The sequence below is a fragment of the Euprymna scolopes genome, chromosome 42, assembly GCF_053919585.1.
Source record: "Euprymna scolopes isolate OS-2025 chromosome 42, ASM5391958v1, whole genome shotgun sequence".
Lineage (NCBI taxonomy): Eukaryota > Metazoa > Mollusca > Cephalopoda > Sepiida > Sepiolidae > Euprymna > Euprymna scolopes.
This window is the reverse complement of record NC_136523.1, coordinates 62,690,743-62,701,973: the sequence shown is the minus strand read 5'-3', so window position 1 is coordinate 62,701,973 and position 11,231 is coordinate 62,690,743. Positions and strand designations below refer to the sequence as shown.

Genomic DNA, 11,231 nt, shown 5'->3' with positions numbered 1-11,231 from the left:
ACGAACACTTTCACAAGTATAACGAACACTTTCAAAAGTATAACGAACACTTTCACAAGTATAACGAACACTTTCAAATGTATAACGAACACTTTCACAAGTATAACGAACACTTTCACAAGTATAACGAACACTTTCTAAAGTATAACGAACACTTTCACAAGTATAACGAACACTTTCAAAAGTATAACGAACACTTTCACAAGTATAACGAACACTTTCACAAGTATAACGAACACTTTCAAAAGTATAACGAACACCTTCACAAGTATAACGAACACTTTTACAAATATAACGAACACTTTCAAAAGTATAACGAACACTTTCACAAGTATAACGAACACTTTCAAAAGTATAACGAACACTTTCACAAGTATAACGAACACTTTCAAAAGCATAACGAACACTTTCACAAGTATAACGAACACTTTCACAAATATAACGAACACTTTCAAAAACAACAAAGAAACAAACATCCGATGTCTGTTTATATATTTATGTTTAAAAACCATTTTTTTACGCAAAAATCAGATGTATCTAAATTTTGACGAAGGTATTTCATCTCACTTTTGCCACGTTTGCCTTTGCCATTGTCACCCAACCAGCGTCGTTACGAAAAGATTACCCCAGAGGAGGGATTACGGAAAGCTAAATTAGAGCTATGGTCGAAAATTGCCCCAAAAAGGGACCAGCGAAAGTGGAATTATAACCTTTTTATTTTCATGGCGGGTGCGGGAATACATCAGGAAACCCTGTCAGTTGGAAAGAAAGATAACATTTTTTTTTGTTACGGAAAAAACAAAGTCGAATTTATGAAACAATAAACTGTAAAGGTGATTATTTGGAGATATTAGCGTATGTGTAGTCTCGAGCTGACCCCTACGATCAGTACGGGTTCCCGAGTGTGTCAGACGATTATCGATGAGAGAACCATTGTTGGTGGAAAATTACCTGATCTGGATGTGGGGAAAAATAGCTGATTATCCAATCAGGACGAACCAAGGTACGACGGACTGGACGATGATTGGTGAGCTGGGGCATTGGGCGTGTTCCGACCCATCCAACCCGACATACATTAGCCCCTGTAGAGCAAGAAAATTAATTTTTTTGCAGAGTCTGGTGTAAGTCGACTCTGAGAGACTGTCCACCGCTCCCCATCCCGCCGTTCGATAAGCACTCATCCCTTGACCTATTGGAATCAAGAGTCAGTTATCGAGAAAACTGACTAAAGCCTCGCCCATCGACTGAAATAGAAAAATAGCAAACGGCATTTTATTTTTTTAATATTTTGATTCCACTGTTCAAAACTGTACATATTTAATATTCTTACTTTTCCTCTTACGAAAACTAAAACCAACGTTGGTTATTATTATTGTTGATACTTACAAGAGAACTCAAAAGAAACAACAACCAAGTTGAATGATCTTCCTTTTCAGCAGAAGAAAGAAGATAGACGAGATCAACATCTGTGCATCAAGTGTCAGATCAAACCTCTCTTCGTGAAAACGACTGGGGCTGCGTCGCAGAACTTTAGTGGGGATCCTAACCATCTAGACCTACACTTGTAACTGTGTTGCCACAGATACCTTCTCTTGTTTCATCTTGACAGAGGCAGGACTGATCGTTACACTTGGTTATATTGGTCTTCGCGATAAGGATTCGACCCAGAGGTAACATCCATACGAGACAAATCTAAAAAAGAATTCCTTGTAATTGTTGGGTTGTCACTCTAAGACCCGCTCATATGCCATTAATTAAGAGAATTTCCTGTATTATTTAGACTTTTCCAACTAATATTTGTATTTTGAGTGTAATTTTCACAATGTTTCGGTGGATGTAACATGTAACTTTCTTCAGGTGTATATTGTCGAACTTGATGATCTGCACGAAAACCTTTAGTTAATCTAGGGATGGACCATACTCTCGTTCCGTCAGCCATGTCTTCATAAAAGTCCTAAGTAATTCGCAATTGTAGTTTTGGTCTCTCACAGTAAGGATTGGACATTCAACTTTCAGAGAATGTCACTTTTACAACATAATTTTTTCATGTACTCGAACCAATGCGCCACGAGTTCTTGCGGGCAATTTTAAAAATCTTATATAAATAATAATAATAATAATAATAATAATAATAATAATAATAATAATAATAATAATAATAATAATATATACTACTACAACTACTACCACCTACTTATAACCATATATTATCTATTATTTATAATGAAAGATTCTCATATCATGTTAAATTCTATACTAGGTCTTTTCAGTAATTGATCGTCACCGAACGTATGCACTGTTTACTCCACTGTTTTTCTCTGTGTGAGCACCCTTTAACGGTGGCGTTTAATATTGAACTCATGGAAAACGCAAGGTGAGCAATATGAAGCGAACGTTGCTGCGATTGTCAGTGTCATTAAATACGAAATATTCAATAAAGGATGTTTTTACTAGCAAAAGGAATGTTGCAAAAAAATTTAAAAAAAACGATTGTATGAAATATTTATAACAATAACAGTTGTAGTTGGAATTCTTGTTAGAATAATCAACCACAGTTTACTAAAATTATGACGAGGTTATACGACGTCAAAGAATCGAACAGAGAAATAGTTTTCATAGATTGACGGAACATAAGGTAAGACAGTTAGTCAGCTGGTGAGTTAGATGGTAGGAGAGTCAGGGTTGGCCAGAGAATGCGAAAGGGATTTTGTAGTTATATTTGTATATAAGATGTTGTTTAAAGTTAGCAGAAGGAAGGAGGAAAAGAAAGGGGAATACAGATCAAACGAACAGAGGTCTTACCGCGTGTGTGTCGGGTGAGGTTGGGTGATACAAAGAGAGAAATCAAGATGGCGCCCATAGTTTTAAAAGGTGTGCTCTGGTGGAAGTCACGCGAAATCACGCGAAATCACGCGGGAGACATGTATAAAAGGAAGTGACAGGTTAGGTCGGGGAGAGGCAGATAGACGAAGATTGGTGACAGTGGTGATCTCAAACCCGGCGGTTGTTGGCTTGCAAAGACAAATTCTTCTTTTTTTTATTATTTCTTTAATTTTGTTGTCCTAAACCAGGAGCACTTCAAGCTATTTCGGCGATGGCTACCGGCCTGAACAACATGATAAAGCCGTTCAGGCGATTTGCTGGCTTGGTTAAAGAAAGTTGACTTAGTGGCAAAGCTCTAAAAGATAAGCGACGTTGCCACAGTGATAACGTTGTTCCTGGAGGGTGACGTGCTAGCCCTATATTTGGAGCTGAGCTCCTATGAACAGGAAGGCGCCTAGACGATCATAACAAGATTGATCTAGGCATTTGCGGAAGGGCCGTTTGAGGCGAACAAGAAATTAAAAGAGAAGAGGTGGACGGGGGAATCCGTCGATGTGTATGCAAATAAAGTCAAAAGATTGGTGGAACTGGCAGGAATTTAGAGACAGGTAGCGAATCACGTAGCAAAGATTGCATTCGTTACCGGGTTCCCGGGGGAGATTTCCAAAAGGCTGCAGCAGGTCCCAGGTATCGAGACTTTGGAGGTGAGTGATCTGGAGCACCCAATCCTCTGAGGCCATAGGAGCGGTGCCAACAGCACGAAAGGATGAAAGCAAAAGCCGCCCGAGACCGCGAGGCGCACGTTTTGAATATGGGGACCAGCACCTGCGAAGAGACTGCAGAAAGGTCTTGGAAAGGACTGTGTGATATAGATGTAATCAGACTGGTCACGTTGCAGTTAACTACAAGAGTCCGGGAAACTGTCAAGGGGGAGCCGAAGCGCCAGCAGTTGCCCCGACTTAGGAATAATGGCGCGCTCGCAGCAGATGCCCAAGCGTGAAATTGTGGTGGAAGGACTAGAAGCTGCGGCCCTGATCCATACTGATTGTACCACTACCATGGTGCACACTAGCCTTGTCAGTGGATGGAAAGTGAAGGGCGGAGTAGTGACATTCGCTGGGTCACGAGTGAAATGTCGAGGGAGGAGGACTGTCACAATTGAAATAGAAGATCGCCAGATGAAAGTCCATGCGGTTGTTACTGATCACCTGGTGCCTGGCGTCCAAGCGATTGTCGGAATGGACGTAATATGCCGACTTGGAAGTGTCAGAGTCGGCAGCAATGGCGTGAGGTTCGGACAAGCTGTATGCGCAGTAACAGAGCAGATCAACGAAGGAATCAAACAGGTTGGAGAAAAGAAATGGATATTAATCAGTGATCCGGATTTTAGAGCAGAATTCGATGAGAATCAGTGGAAAATGAAAGAATGAACCATCTACGTTAACAAACAGGATGGCATGTTACGATAACTCGCTCAAAGGAGGCACAAGAAAGGATTTTGAACGATAAATGGACAAGTGGATCGAGGAGGGAATGCTGTTGCCGTGGACGAATGTCGAATCGAGCAACTTGCCATTAATGGCCGTTCTACATCCAAGAAAAGGAAAGGTCAGACCAATACTAGATTCCCGAGAATTGAACCGACACGTCGTGTGCTATACTGAACTTTAATGGAACATTCGAATATCTATGTATCTCATATAGACTTCAAGTGTTAGCCCCAGAACTTCAACTGAAGTAAAATAAAACAAAAAAGAAATGGCGATATAGATATATGCAGTGAGACCATAAGAGAATGGAGGCAAATGAACGGTGCCTCTAAGTTGGTCAATCTAAAATCTGCCTATTTGCAACTCCGCGTTGCATAGAAACTGTGGAAGTACAAGTTAGTCAGGTATAAAGGCAGAACGTACTGCCTTACTGCCTTTAATGCATGTATTCTTGTTTTTCTCGAAGTTGCAGCACGTTAAATTAAGTTAAGAAAAAAATCAGTATTAGAGAGTAAAATGAAGTTGTAATATTGAATCTAAATGTAAGAGAGAGGAATTTTAAGTGAATAACAAAGGGATTGTTACCTAGATGGTAAACTATTTTATTATTTAGTTCACGAGGCAACAAGTAATAGATCTCTCTCTCTCGCTCCCTCTCTCTCGCTCTCTCTCTCTCGCTCGCTCTTTCTCTCTCTCTCTCTCTCTCTCTCTCTATATATATATATATATATATATATATATATATATATTGTGTAGTACGGGGTTCATATTCAAGAGATATGACAGGGGATTCATATTGAGACAATACATATAACAGATATAACGATAGTAATGAGAGGGAAAGGAGACATTTATACAGTTCTGGGATGCCTGGGACTTCATATATATATACTGACTGGGGATGTATACAAGTTCTTAACACTAAGGAGGGGAGATGCATAATCCTCGAAGGGTTACACAATGTTCATTATAGATAATGATAATAACAATTACCTTTTCTGTTTTAACTGAATGACGACACGAGACAACACGTACAAAACATGATGATGACTTCTTTATTTGTCATCGACCTGTCGAATGACGTCAGAAATTCACTTGTATCTACATCGTTAATCTTCTACCCTTCGCCTCTAAGAGATTAACTGACGACTGACTACCAACAGACTCTTAACTTTCTCTGACTCATTAGCTCTAACTGACTGACTGTAAAATCCGAAGCCATGGAACTATATGGAGAATTGTCCTTTGTCTATGACGTCAGAAGTGTGTATTTTAAACATGACTAATTTCACGTGGTTATGCATGTGTTTGTCCGAAACACGCTTCTGCAAACAAAAGAATCCTCTCCTAACCTATTTTTTTAACAATATATTTTTAATTTTCATTCTTCATCCTTTTACTGACATATTTAATATTCAGATTTCTAAAAGAATTTACAATAGCCTTAATTTTTTATATTCAATTTCTGAACTTTGCCTACAGGGTTCGATTCTAGGCTTAACCTAATCTCATTTCCACTTATTTAATATTCTTCTTATTTACATGGAAAGGGGACAGCCTTTCCATGTAACACACACACACATACATATATATATATACACATATATAATTATTTACTATAATAATTAAATACCTACAGACACTAGTGTTTCACCCTTTCGGGAATCTTCAGTCCATTGTGTCACGATTAATATCAGTCGATAGATTCGAACCCGGCATGACAAGCCATCTCTGATATGATTAGCAAAGACCATATCCATTCGGCTACCGTTAACCGCATGAAATAACGTTGAAATTAACATTTTTATTTTTAAATGAGTTTACGTCAGTCAGAGTGATCTAATCATTATATGATGATCTAAGCATGAGAGCTAAATTGACTGACTTAATTCAACTGAAAGTGCTCAACGATAAGAAACGAGTTTCTTAAAGGGGTTGGCATATATATATATATATATATATATATATATATATATATATATATATATATATTCCGGGATATACCGGTCCATAGAAGTAGAACTGCTTGAGCCCTGAAATCATTGGACAGCTTAAAATATTGAAGACCTATTTTCTGTCCAATTTATGAACCTAAGGGCTAGTTGCGAATGATAATTTTAGGAACACGTTTATAATGGAAATCAGGGCCATTATGTTGTGAATCAGACAAGGGGAAAGAGAGTGAATAAAATTTAAAAAAATACCGCCAATAATAATTATAGGGTAAATGGTCCATATGAAGAGCTGGACTTTAGCAAGTGTTGATGGCAAGGTCCCATTTAAAGTCACTCTGAGATGTCGGCATTGCGGATGACCATAGTTTTGTATTCTAGTGCTCTCTGGTGGGGATATAGGTAAGGGTTTAGGTAGAGCAGTCACTCCTCAGCGCAAACGTTAGGAAATGTGTCACGTTTATCGAGGGTCTGTGCCGGTTTTTCTGAGATTCCAGCGCTTGACAGTTCGTATGAATCAGAACGATAGAACATATACTTTGTGTAATTGAGAGCTGATCACTTGAAATATTGTAAGCTATGATTTAGCATTTCGATCCCCAAACATAATGAGTACGATTAATGTGATTAACGGAACCGATGTGCTAGGCGATGTTAGGAGAGCCTAAATGCTACCATAACCTATGGGAGAGAGAGAGAGAGAGAGAGAGAGAGAGAGAGAGAGAGAGAGGGGGCAGAAGAGTCATCAGACGAAATGTCGACGAGTTGTGCGATGAGGCAATAGGTGCCTCTGATAAACTATGACAAAACGGTGGCTAAAAGAACAGACGATATCGATCGTAGGAAGTAGAACACAAGGAAAATGCCATGAATCTGGAAAGAGATTTTTCCAGTCTAAATGAAATAAGGCAACAGTCGATGGGCGATGAGTGATCAAGGAAGAAAAATAATAATGGGTATAAAGCCATAGCTTTTCTTAAGCCGATGGTGTTTGAATAGAAAATCTGGGGATTATTTTTCATGAATAGTAGAAATTCCATGAACAAAGTTTCTTTCTTAGAACATGGATTCCATGAACAAAGCTTCTTTCTTAAAATTGCACGCCTGTGGAACTCTGTTCCGTCTGCCTGCTTCCCACCGGACTACAACTTAGATGTCTTCAAGTCCAACGTTAACAAATTCCTAATGAACCGCCCCTTCATCAAATCTCCACACTAACGTAATGTACTTGCAATAACCCTTATCCCTGAGTGGCTTCCGGGCCTTGATAAGTGATGATCACTGTGTAAAAAAAAAGAGGACAGTAACAAATGTAAGCATATTTTTGAAAAGGGATAAATAAGGAGTCTTAAATATTGAATTCCCGGAAAACGTTAGTTGACCAATAGAAAGCAAAACTGACTCCGATTGTCATTAAATAGAAAATATACAATAGAGAATGTTTTCAACAACAAATGGAATGTTGCGAAACTTTAAATAAAAAAGTAAAAGTTAAAAGATATGCTTGCAACCATGACAGTTTAAGTTTACTTTCAGAAAAATGAACAATAGTGTTAAAATTTTTAGTCAAAATAATAAAATACAGTCTATCAAAACAATGACTGACCGTGTTATGTGACGTCAGAAAATCGAAGGAACAAAAGGTCATTTATATATTGACAGAACACACGACAGGACTGTTAGTCAGTTGGGGAGTTAAATAGTCAGGAAAAGAGAGTGTCTGAATTGGTTAACAGACATGGTAGGGGTGCATAGGACTCAGAGGAAAACTCACAAAAGTAAATGAATGTTATATAAAGAGAATATAACTTTACGTATAGCTTTTTCCTTCGAAGTTAAAGTGTTTTATTTTACAGACTTTTCAGAGTCAAGAACACGTGGAAGAGGTATATATCATTTTGTCCGGTGTTCCACCTACAAAGGTGTATTTCGTAATTTTGTTAAAAGAACTTTCCCATGTTATGTTATTGTTAAATTATTGAACTGTTTATTGAATGTCTATAGGAACCACGCACACACACACACACGCACACACACATATATATATATATGTATATATATATATATGTATATATATATACATATATACAGCACGTTATATTTACGCTACAAATGAATATACATATGGTCTGCTATGAATGCTTATTTACGCACATCCATTTCTGAAACACGCATATGTACCCGTAATATAAACCGTTTCATAACAGTAGGTTTATCTATTCCTTCCGTACATTGTCAGCTATCATCGTTCTTTTTTAATCTTTCCACGTATTATGGTTTTTCATTTGTCTTATGAATCGCGCCTGAAGACTGTCTTGATGTCATATGGATCACATATTCTTTGAAAAATTTCCACAACCCTTCATATATTTTGAACAAACTGTGGTGAGTTCTTGGTGTTTCGTCCAGATTTCTTGTGACTAATGACACGCGCTCTGGATAGTTGTTTCGGTGGCGGGTTTCTCTTCAAATGTAAACTCTATCTTAGTACGTAGAGCTGTTACTACATATTGCTTTTATTCAGTGTTCTAGTCAACGAAAGATTCCCTTTTTAAATTTATATAGATGGTTGGAGTCAAAGTTTAGCTATTATTCAGTGATAGTTGGCTTTTGGAATATAGATGACATAAGCCCCTGATGATCTAGGAACGATTATTTGTTATGTTCTTTTTTTATTGTTAACTTTATAGAAAGATGGATAAAGTTCGTATGATTCAGTAATGTTTGTACATCTTACTGGTGATGCCAGAGTACAAATGCGTCAGCCACATTGTTAGCTTTAGTGCTGTTGATACTAACACCATTTCCCCAAAGTATTCCATACATTAATCGGCCAGTACTAGAAACAAAAGTGATCCCATTAACAAACATTTTTTTCTGTTGATATATATCATATCTTTCACAGAACTATGTAGTTTCTACACAGGAGGTCGATATCTCTATTTTTTGTCGATTGTGCTTAATGTCTAAACGTGTTTGATCTACCATTACCTGACGAAGTTGATATCCCAAAAATATATTATATTTTTAATTTTGAGAAATAATTCACCCAGAGCAACGCTTATAAAAAATACCAACGTTATGGCTCTTTGTTTTGTAGTTTGGCATTTTGCTTGAAAATAGAGGCACAGACATACAACTGATTATGATTGCGTGTGTAAATGCAATATTGAACACATATCTATCTTTATGTTAACCTCTCTCTCTCTCTCTTTCTCTCTCTCTCTCTCTCTCTCTCTGTATATATATATATATATATATATATATATATATATATATATATATATATATATATATACTAGCAGGCCTCTCACCATTTCCTAGTCGTAAAATACGTTTAAATATCATATTTAACTTTATAATGATTTCGTATTTATCGTAATAGCGCCAATGCTTTAATAACATTGTACCCAATATAAAATAGTGATTTTTAAAGTGAAATATATGACACGCTTTTTTTAGCCAGAATCGAAACCAAAACATTTAGTTCTCTAGCAGTATTTGCGACCACCTTAGTTAACAACGATATGCCTATCAAAAATTGACAAATTAACGCAGTTAAACGTATAAATACACGCATAAAACATACTCATTACGTCAAACTACATCTGACAAATTGCAATATTTCAATTTTGAGCAACTAAAAACCCAATCGATTTCATTCCACTTGTTTGAATATCATATTTTAAAACTGTAGACCAAAAATGACAAATTAGTTTGGTAGAAATCGTTTCATAGGCAGACAGAAAATGTCTACGTGTAAGAAATTTTCAAATAACTCAACTTAAGATACACACATATCTATCTATCTATCTATCTATCTATCTATCTCTCTCTCTCTCTCTCTCTCTCTATATATATATATATATATATGAAGGCTTCCATCAGTCTTGACAGACTATGGATACCCACTGTAAGGGTGCCTGCGCGTGAAATTTGTGTGGCAAGACTTGCGCAACCTCTAACCACGCATCTCCTGAGTCAACATTGTTGCATACCAGTGGCAAGTTGAGGTACAAGACGACTGGAAACAATGCCGAGATAAGAGGAGAGCACATACAGCGCCTAGAATTCCCAAATGGTCACCCATCTGGTATTTGCCAGGCTCAACGTTGCTTAACTTCGGTGATCTGACGAGAACCGGTGTGTCAACGTGATTATGCCGTGTGTGTGTGTGTATATATATATATATATATATATATATATATATATATATATATATATATATATATATATATATATATATATATATATATATATATATATATATATATATATATATATATATATATATATATATATATATATATATATATATATATATATATATATATATATATATATATATATATATATATATATATATATATATATATATATATATATATATATATATATATTTTAAACAGATATTTCGAAGTAATCTGGTAAAAAAATTCATTCACACTTATATAAAACTATAACAGCTATATTTTTCGTTTTTGATTGGTGCCCATCCTTCTACCTGGCTCCTTCTTATGTCTTTTGATTCTTAGACAAGTTTCCCACTTAAACATCTTTCTCCAAATGATTTCATTTCCAATACACTTGTCTACGACGTTAACAGGCACTGACATTTCGCTTGTTGCTATAGACACTCTTACAACGCATTATCGCCAGTCGTAGATCGAAGATAATGATGCTTCTCTTTAAAAAATAAAAACAAAAAGAAGAGAAATCCCTTTTAAGCAAACAAGCTACAGAATGAAGATAGCCATCTTTGTTAAAGTGAATTTAATCATTTTCCAGCCACACACATCATAGTTTTCCAATCGTAGCGTCCATTGTTCGCGCTTTTTTATCGTCTCGCATCACAATCATTTCAATGGCCTTTTCTTTTGCTAGACACCAGTGGCAGTTTGATTGCAACGATGATTGGTGTGTGCGAACTTCGAATGTAGGCCACTCGATAGACTTTGCCATTTAA

At 36.6% G+C, this 11,231-nt stretch overlaps 1 pseudogene; it reads right to left on the bottom strand.

Moving 5' to 3' along the window:
• Nucleotides 1–10,318: 10,318 nt before the first annotated feature.
• On the bottom strand, nucleotides 10,319–10,435 carry LOC145267374 (5S ribosomal RNA; annotated as a pseudogene).
• Nucleotides 10,436–11,231: the final 796 nt, after the last annotated feature.